Source organism: Tamandua tetradactyla, chromosome 14, assembly GCF_023851605.1.
Source record: "Tamandua tetradactyla isolate mTamTet1 chromosome 14, mTamTet1.pri, whole genome shotgun sequence".
Classification (NCBI taxonomy): Eukaryota; Metazoa; Chordata; class Mammalia; order Pilosa; family Myrmecophagidae; genus Tamandua; species Tamandua tetradactyla.
Genome location: NC_135340.1, coordinates 19,314,476 through 19,324,963, shown reverse-complemented (window position 1 = coordinate 19,324,963; position 10,488 = coordinate 19,314,476). Strand labels below are relative to the sequence as shown.

The following is a 10,488-nucleotide window of genomic DNA, read 5'->3' as shown; positions in this document are numbered from 1 at the left end:
AGGTTAATTGGATAGCTTCTAGGCTGGACTCTATAAACAATGGGATATAAAGGATTTGGAGAGGAAATGATTAGAAGCGACCAATCTCTCTAAGCCTCAGTTTCCTCATCTAGAAAATGAACAAAGCAATACTATCACCTACATAAGGTTGGTATGAAGATTAAAAGAGACAATACATGTAAAATGCTTAGTGTAGTAGCTGGAACACAATACTGCTTACTATTCTACAGAAATTCAGAAAGAACTGCAAAGAGAAAGCTGGGGGATTATTTACTCCTGGTCTTATTCAATTCAATTTTACAAATATTTAATGACCATCTACTTTATGCTAAGAATCGTGCTGGTTGCTGGTATAGGAGTGTTATGGTTAGCTTGTCTTAGGAAAAGAGAGGTGAGGAGAGATACTGGGTGTATTTAATTTTAGATATTGGGTCTTAGGTTTATTTATTAATCTTGAGCATATCATTTTTTCCCATTAAACAGTTTATTACAACACTATATCTATTGCAATCAAAGTGGTGCTGTTTACAGATATTACCATATGAACGTTTTTAGCAAGAAGAAACTGCTATAAAAACAAGCATTTTCTTGACTTTTTTTCCAACTGCTTGCACATTGTAATAGCCAAATGTATATAACCAGTAATAAAACTGCAAAGCTATAATTTTTGTGTGTGTGTGTGTGTGCACGGTCCAGGAATTGAACCCGGGTTTCCTGCATGGAAGGGGAGCATTCTACCACTGAACCACCTGTGCTACCGCAAAAGCTGTAACTTTTTAAATCACAGAGGTTTCCTTCAATAAAACAGTTAAGCAACATAAGAAGTAAAAGTAGAGCTATTGGTTGCTGTTTATGTAGATTTGCTTTATCTAGATCTATTCCTGTTCATTTTTTTTATCTGTGAATCCTTACAGGTTCAGTTCAATCAAGAAGCAATCTGCTGGACAAGCGTCATTTCCCCCCATGAAGACTGTTTGTCTTGGAAGGTGTTCTTCTTCCTTCAGCTTCTCTAGCGGTGGTCGTACTGGTGCTCTCGGTCACAGTCTCGGTGTCTCTCTCATTCTCTGCTTCTTTCTCTATAATAGTCATCATGACAGTCTCTACTACAGGATTTATGATGCCTACTTTTTTCCTCGTAATCTACTATGGTCCCTCTCTCTTGATTTTTCACGTTTTGATCCCAAGCCATAAAGCTTAGACTTAATTGCATGAAGGCAATCTTGCAAAGAGCTAATAAGGACTTTGCAAGGATCATTAGCAGGCACTTTAGATTGTTTAATTAAGGAAATTGCAGTTGCCAATGTCTCAATAGAGACTCCCATAATCACCAGCACTAATATCAGACATAGTTCTTGAAATGGCACTGTTTGAGATTGCCCTATTTCTATTCATGATTTCTTCAAACTCAGCTTTACTCAATGGTAGTATTCATTTCCCTTCCAGGGGGCCTATAGTCACCCCTATCATATGGTGGGGGTTGGCCATATGGATCCGCTGGTGGTAGACCCCAGCTATCTGATGTAGGCATGCCACTGTTAGTTGGTGGAGGAAAGAAAGCCGGGTTCACATGTGGAGCTGGAGGTGGGGCACCTGGAGGTGGTCCAGGAAGATGTGGAGGAGAAGCAAGAGTATGGGGTGGCCCAAGAGGACCAGGCAGGTAAGGTGGAAAGGGGCCTGGAGGTGGAGATGGTCCCTGTTGTGGAGGTGGTGACCCAGGAGAGGGCCTGTAGCCTGGAACTGGAGGTGGAGGACCAAGTGGAAGTGGACCCAATGGAGGCTGCCCAAAAGGTTGCCCAGGAAAAAGAACTGGTGGTGGAGGGCGATTGCCTCGATTAGGAGGCCCAGGAAGTGGAGGACCTGGTGGACCAGCTGGTCCTGGAGGACCTAAAGAGAGATTTGGTGGAGTCTGTCCAGCTCTTAGGCCAAAAATGGATATTTCCTCTATACTGTGCCCCATATGCCATGGAATCCTAGTTTCCAGGAACAAAGGCCAAGTTCCTTTAACAAAGATGCTTGATCAAATTTCCTGGAAAAGGTGGGGGTGGCCCTCCTGGTCCTGCTGGCCCAGGAAATCTGTCCCCACTGGGAACAGTCCCTGGAAAATGGCCCTGTCCTCTACCACCTTGTGGAAATGCTGCATGTGAACTGCCTCCTGGATGACCAGCTTTACCTTCCCCAGACATTCGTCCTGACGGCATAGTTTTCCCTGATTGCGTTTCAAATTGACTCAGGAACTGTTTATTGCATGGAGTTAGAGAAGGATTCTGACCAGGCAGTTCTCTTTTAGGTAACAGATCCATTAACTTTTTTAAAGATACTTCAGATCCAACATCAACAATCCAACCCCTTGGACTGGCCATTTGCCAAATTTTCAAAAAATTTTGTTTCTAAAATATCATTTACTCCCAAAGAATGAAGTGCTTCAGCTATGTCTTCATCTGTTGTCTACCATGTTAGATTTCCAATATATAATGCAATTCCCTTTCTAATATATGTATAGACAACATTTGGTGCTGCTCCTTTACCCACATAATTGCCAACAGTTGTTGGGGGAGTATTCATATAATCCCGGTCTTCAGGGGCATCTCCATTATTTGCAGATGGAGAGATGACGTCATCATACAAATCCATCTGCTCATGCCCACCATATTCAGCTTCCTGGTTAAACTCTTCGCCCACATCCGCATAAATGTCTATGTGGTCCATACCATCCACCAACTTCCTTCGGGCTCTGCTGCCCCTGCCACCTCCTGCTAATCAGCCCACCACGGCAGCAGCAGCGGATCTAGTGGTAGGCTTGAGTATATCATTCTTAAATTATTGAACGAATAACTCAATATTAAGCATGTTATGTTACTGTAAAACTACATACTTAATTTATATACGTATATGAACAGCTCATTATCTCAGAATTTAGAAATAACACTTACAACTCCTGAATATATGTGACTGCTGTAAGAGCATACAATATAGGACCGTATAATAGCCCCCAACCTGACAACCCATGTTCTCAGCATCAGCTTACCAGGTTTTTATATTACAGTTAGTCCATATGAGTGAGGGATGATAATATTTGTCTTTTTGTCTCCGACATTTCATTCAGCACACAGTCCTTAAGATTCATTCACCTAGTTGCTTGCCTCACAACTTCATTCCCTCTTGCAGCCACTCAATAGTCCATTGTATGTATACACCATAGTTTCCCCTTCCATTTCTCAGTCGTACCCTTAGGCCACCTCCATCCACTGGGAATCACTGAACATTGTAGCCATAAACACCAGTGTGCAAATGTCCATTCCTGTCCCCACACTCAGTTCCTCCAGCTGTATAATGAGCAACGGGATTTCAGGATCATGTGGCAAACCCACACCTAGCCTCCTGTGGAACCACCACACTGCCCTCCAAGGGGCTACACCTTTCATTTCCCTACTGACAGTACACAGATACATCTCTTTGCCTTTTCTGTAGCACTTGGTTCTCTCTGCTCTTTTTTTTTTGTATGCTGGGGGTCACATTTCATTCTTTTTCCATGTGAGTATCCCCTTATTGCAGCACCGTTAGTTGAATTTTTGTTTGTTTGCTTGTTTGCTTGGAAAGTACATGGGCTGGCAATTTAACCACCTCATATGGCAGGTGAGGATTCTACCACTGAATTATCCTTGCACCTCTTGTTCATTTTATTTTAATTTTTTTCCTTTATAAAAATAATCTGTTGTTTTTTCCCCTATAATTTATTTTTATTCCATATGTTTTACTCATCCGTTGATAAGGTAGATAAAAGGAGCATCAGACACAGGGTTTCACAATCACACAGTCACATTGTGAAAGCTACATCATTATACAATCATCTTCAAGAAACATGGCTACAGGAACACAGTTCTACATTTTCAGGCAGTTCCCTCCAGCCTCTCCATTACATCTTGATTAACAAAGTGATATCTATTTAATGCATAAGAATAACCTCCAGGATAATCTCTCTACTCTGTTTGGAGTCTCTCAGCCATTGACACTTTATTTTGACTCATTTCACTCTTCCCCCTTCTGGTCGAGAAGGTTTTCTCAATCCCTTGATGCTGAATCTCAGCTCATTCTAAGATTTCTGTCCCATGTTGCCAGGAAGGTCCACACCCCTGGGAATCATGTAATACACATAGACAGGGGGAGGGCAGTGAGTTTGCTTGTTGTGTTGGCTGCAGAGAGAGGCCACATCTGACAACAAAAGAGGTTCTGTTGGGGGTGGCTCTTAGGCCTAATTTTAAGTAGGCTTGACCTTTGTGGGATTAAGCTTCATGTGAACAAACCACAAGACTGGGGGCTCAGCCTATTGCTTTGGTTGTCCCCACTGATTGTGAGAATATTCAACTTGGAGAAGTTGAATTTTCCCCCTTTCTTACTGTTCCCCAAAGTGGACTTTGCAAGTATATTTTTATTCACTGTTCAAATCACTCCGGGATTTATCAGGATGTCACTCTGGACCAACCAACAAAATCTCATGCCCTACTCAAGGTTCCATGTACTTATGGTGTTCATTTAAGCTGTCTACATAGGTTATATTAGGAAATGTACTAGTCAAAATATAAATTTTGTACCACATAAACATTTTTTGCTTTTGTCTCACACATAAGTTAGAATTTTAAAATATTAATTACCATCTATTTTCAACACCCTGTAGTAATGACATTTCTTTGTTCTTCCTCATGCAAAAACATTTTTTAAATTTGTACATTTAGTCACTATCATTATAAACTTTAGGCATTCATAGATTGTACCATCTCAGTACTTCTCATCTTTCTTTCTTTCTGATCTCATTTGTGCCCCCAGCCCTCCTCCCTCTATCATTCTCACATTCAGCTTCATTCAGTGTTTTAACATAATTGTATTACAGTTAGGTAGTATTGTGCTACCCATTTCAGAGTTTTTATAATCAGTCCTATTGCACAATCTGTATCCCTTCAGCTTCAATTACCCAATATCTTACCCTATTTCTATCTCCTGATGGTCTCTGTTACCAATGAATTTCTCCAAGTTCATTCACTAATGTCAGTTCATATCAGTGAGACCATATAGTATTTGTTCTTTTGTTCCTGACTAATCTCACTCAGCATAATGTTCTTAAGGTCCATCCATGTTGTTACATACTTCATAAGTTTATTCCGTATTATAGCTGCATAATATTCTGTTGTACATATATACCACAGTTTGTTTAGCCACTCTGTTGATGGACATTTTGGCTGTTTTCATTTCTTCACAATTGTAAATAATGCCATTATAAACATTGGTGTGCAAATATCCATTTGTGTCCTTGACCTCATGTCCTCTGAGTAGATACCTAACGATAGTATTGCCAGGTCATATGGCAATTCTATATTTAGATTCCTGAGGAACCGCCAAACTGCCTTCTACAGGAGTTGTACCATTTGACATTCCCACCAACAGTGGATAAGTGTGCCTCTTTCTCCACATCCTCTACAGCACTTGTCATTTTCTGTTTTATTGATAATGGCCATTCTGGTGGGTGTGAGGTGACGTCTCATTGTGGTTTTGATTTTCATTTCCCTAATAGCTAGGGAAGTTGAGCATCTTTTCATGTGCCTTTTGACCATTTGTATTTCCTCTTCCGAGAAGTGTCTGTTCAAGTCTTTTGCCCATTTTGTAATTGGGTTGTCTGTCTTTTTGTTGTTAAATTGAACAATCTCTTTATGTATTCTGGATACTAGACCTTTATCTGATATATCATTTCCAAATATCGTCTCCCATTCTGTAGGCTGTCTTTTTACTTTCTTGATGAAGTTCTTGATGCACAAAAGTGTTTAACTTGAGGAGTTCCCATTTATTTATTTCTTTCTTCAATGCTCGTGCTTTGGGTGTGAGGTCTAAACTGCCTCGTATTATAAGATTTGTAAGATATTTCCCTACATTTTCTTCTAACAGTTTTATGGTCTTAAATCTAATGTCTAGGTCTTTGATCCATTTTGAGTTAATTTTTGTATCGCGTGTGAGATATGTATCCTCTTTCATTCTTTTGCATATGGATATCCAGTTCTCTAGGCACCATTTATTGAAAAGACTGTTCTGTCCCAGGTGAGTTGGCTTGAATGCCTTATCATAGATCAATTGTCCATAGATGAGAGGGTCTATATTTGAACACTCTATTCTATTCCATTGGTCAGTATATCTATCTTTATGCCAGTACCATGCTGTTTTGACCACTGTAGCTTCATAATATGCCTTCAAGTCAGGTAGCATGAGACCTCTGACTTCATTTTTTTTTTCCTCAGGATACTTTTAGCTATTCAGGGCACCCTGCCCTTCCAGATAAATTTGGTTATTGGTTTTTCTATTTCAGAAAAGTAAGCTTTTTGGATCTTAATTGGTACTGCATTGACTCTGTAAATCAATTTAGGTAGAATTGACATCTTAACTATATTTAGTCTTCCAATCCATAAACATGGTATGTCCTTCCATCTATTTAGGTCTTCTGTGATTTCTTTAACAATTTCGTGTAGTTCTTTTTTTTTTTTTATTTTTATTTTTATTTTTTTATTTTTTTATTAACGGAAAGAAAGAAAAAAAAAGAAAGAAATTAACACAACATTTAGAAATCATACCGTTCTACATATGCACTCAGTAATTCTTAACATCATCACATAGATGCATGATCATCATTTCTTAGTACATTTGCATCGGTTTAGAGGAACTAGCAACACAACAGAAAAAGATATAAAATGTTAATATAGAGAAAAGAAATAAAAGTAGTAATAATAGTAAAAAAAAACCCTATAGCTCAGATGCAGCTTCATTCAGTGTTTTAACATGATTACTTTACAATTAGGTATTATTGTGCTGTCCATTTTTGAGTTTTTGTATCTAGTCCTGTTGCACAGTCTGTATCCCTTCAGCTCCAATTACCCATTATCTTACCCTGTTTCTAACTCCTGCTGAACTCTGTTACCAATGACATATTTCAAGTTTATTCTCGAATGTCCGTTCACATCAGTGGGACCATACAGTATTTGTCCTTTAGTTTTTGGCTGGACTCACTCAGCATAATATTCTCTAGGTCCATCCATGTTATTACATGCTTCATAAGTTTATCCTGTCTTAAAGCTGCATAATATTCCATCGTATGTATATACCACAGTTTATTTAGCCATTCTTCTGTTGATGGACATTTTGGCTGTTTCCATCTCTTTGCAATTGTAAATAACGCTGCTATAAACATTGGTGTGCAAATGTCCGTTTGTGTCTTTGCCCTTAAGTCCTTTGAGTAGATACCTAGCAATGGTATTGCTGGGTCGTATGGCAATTCTATATTCAGCTTTTTGAGGAACCGCCAAACTGTCTTCCACAGTGGTTGCACCCTTTGACATTCCCACCAACAGTGGATAAGTGTGCCTCTTTCTCCGCATCCTCTCCAGCACTTGTCATTTTCTGTTTTGTTGGTAATGGCCATTCTGGTGGGTGTGAGATGATATCTCATTGTGGTTTTGATTTGCATTTCTCTAATGGCCAGGGACATTGAGCATCTCTTCATGTGCCTCTTGGCCATCCGTATTTCCTCTTCTGGTAGGTGTCTGTTCAAGTCTTTTTCCCATTTTGTAATTGGGTTGGCTGTCTTTTTGTTGTTGAGTTGAACAATCTCTTTATATATTCTGGATACTAGACCTTTATCTGATATGTCATTTCCAAATATTATCTCCCATTGTGTAGGCTGTCTTTCTACTTTCTTGATGAAGTTCTTTGATGCACAAAAGTGTTTAATTTTGAGGAGTTCCCATTTATTTATTTCCTTCTTCAGTGCTCTTGCTTTAGGTTTAAGGTCCATAAAACCGCCTCCAGTTGTAAGATTCATAAGATATCTCCCTACATTTTCCTCTAACTGTTTTATGGTCTTAGACCTAATGTTTAGATCTTTGATCCATTTTGAGTTAACTTTTGTATAAGTGTGAGATGCGGGTCTTCTTTCATTCTTTTACATATGGATATCCAGTTCTCTAGGCACCATTTATTGAAGAGACTGTTCTGTCCCAGGTGAGTTGGCTTGACTGCCTTATCAAAGATCAAATGTCCATAGATGAGAGGGTCTATATTTGAGCACTCTATTCGATTCCATTGGTCAATATATCTATCTTTATGCCAATACCATGCTGTTTTGACCACTGTGGCTTCATAATATGCCTTAAAGTCCGGCATCGCGAGACCTCCAGCTTCGTTTTTTTTCCTCAAGATGTTTTTAGCAATTCGGGGCACCCTGCCCTTCCAGATAAATTTGCTTATTGGTTTTTCTAATTCTGAAAAATAAGTTGTTGGGATTTTGATTGGTATTGCATTGAATCTGTAGATCAGTTTAGGTAGGATTGACATCTTAATTATATTTAGTCTTCCAATCCATGAACACGGTATGCCCTTCCATCTATTTAGGTCTTCTGTGATTTCTTTTAGCAGTTTTTTGCAGTTTTCTTTATATAGGTTTTTTGTCTCTTTGGTTAAATTTATTCCTAGGTATTTTATTCTTTTAGTTGCGATTGTAAATGGGATTCGTTTCTTGATTTCCCCCTCAGCTTGTTCATTACTAGTGTATAGAAAAGCTACAGATTTTTGAATGTTGATCTTATAGCCTGCTACTTTGCTGTTCTCATTTATTAGCTCTAGTAGTTTTGTTGTGGATTTTTCCGGGTTTTCGATGTATAGTATCATATCGTCTGCAAACAGTGATAGTTTTACATCTTCCTTTCCAATTTTGATGCCTTGTATTTCTTTTTCTTGTCTAATTGCTTTGGCTAGAACTTCTAACACAATGTTGAATAATAGTGGTGATAGTGGACATCCTTGTCTTGTTCCTGATCTTAGGGGGAAAGTTTTCAATTTTTCCCCATTGAGGATGATATTAGCTGTGGGTTTTTCATATATTCCCTCTATCATTTTAAGGAAGTTCCCTTGTATTCCTATCTTTTGAAGTGTTTTCAACAGGAAAGGATGTTGAATCTTGTCAAATGCCTTCTCTGCATCAATTGAGATGATCATGTGATTTTTCTGCTTTGATTTGTTGATGTGGTGTTTTACATTAATTGATTTTCTTATGTTGAACCATCCTTGCATACCTGGGATGAATCCTACTTGGTCATGATGTATAATTCTTTTAATGTGTTGTTGGATACGATTTGCTAGAATTTTATTGAGGATTTTTGCATCTATATTCATTAGAGAGATTGGTCTGTAGTTTTCTTTTTTTGTAATATCTTTGCCTGGTTTTGGTATGAGGGTGATGTTTTGGTATGAGGGTGATGTTGGCTTCATAGAATGAATTAGGTAGTTTTCCCTCCACTTCGATTATTTTGAAGAGTTTGAGGAGAGTTGGTACTAATTCTTTCTGGAATGTTTGATAGAATTCACATGTGAAGCCGTCTGGTCCTGGACTTTTCTTTTTAGGGAGCTTTTGAATGACTAATTCAATCTCTTTACTTGTGATTGGTTTGTTGAGGTCATCTATTTCTTCTTGAGTCAGAGTTGGTTGTTCATGTCTTTCCAGGAACCCGTCCATTTCATCTAAATTGTTGTATTTATTAGTGTAAAGTTGTTCATAGTATCCTGTTATTACCTCCTTTATTTCTGTGAGGTCAGTAGTTATGTCTCCTCTTCCATTTCTGATCTTATTTATTTGCATCCTCTCTCTTCTTCTTTTTGTCAATCTTGCTAAGGGCCCATCAATCTTATTGATTTTCTCATAGAACCAACTTCTGGTCTTATTGATTTTCTCTATTGTTTTCATGTTTTCAATTTCATTTATTTCTGTTCTAATCTTTGTTATTTCTTTCCTTTTGCTTGCTTTGGGATTAGTTTGCTGTTCTTTCTCCAGTTCTTCCAAGTGGACAGTTAATTCCTGCATTTTTGCCTTTTCTTCTTTTCTGATAAAGGCATTTAGGGCAATAAATTTCCCTCTTAGCACTGCCTTTGCTGCGTCCCATAAGTTTTGATATGTTGTGTTTTCGTTTTCATTCGCCTCGAGGTATTTACTAATTTCTCTTGCAATTTCTTCTTTGACCCACTTGTTGTTTAAGAGAGTGTTGTTGAGCCTCCATGTATTTGTGAATTTTCTGACACTCTGCCTATTATTGATTTCCAACTTCATTCCTTTATGATCTGAGAAAGTGTTGTGTATGATTTCAATCTTTTTAAATTTGTTAAGACTTGCTTTGTGACCCAGCATATGGTCTATCTTTGAGAATGATCCATGAGCACTTGAAAAAAAGGTGTATCCTGCTGTTGTGGGATGTAATGTCCTATAAATGTCTGTTAAGTCTAGCTCATTTATAGTAATATTCAGATTCTCTATTTCTTTATTGATCCTCTGTCTAGATGTTCTGTCCATTGATGAGAGTGGTGAATTGAAGTCTCCAACTATTATGGTATATGTGTCTATTTCCCTTTTCAGTGTTTGCAGTGTATTCCTCACGTATTTTGGGGCATTCTGGTTCGGTGCATAAATAT

At 38.3% G+C, this 10,488-nt stretch overlaps 1 pseudogene; it reads right to left on the bottom strand.

Annotated features, from left to right (window-relative positions):
• Positions 1 to 1,009: 1,009 nt before the first annotated feature.
• Positions 1,010 to 10,488, bottom strand: part of LOC143655259 (cleavage and polyadenylation specificity factor subunit 6-like) — a 58,039-nt pseudogene continuing 48,560 nt past the window's right edge.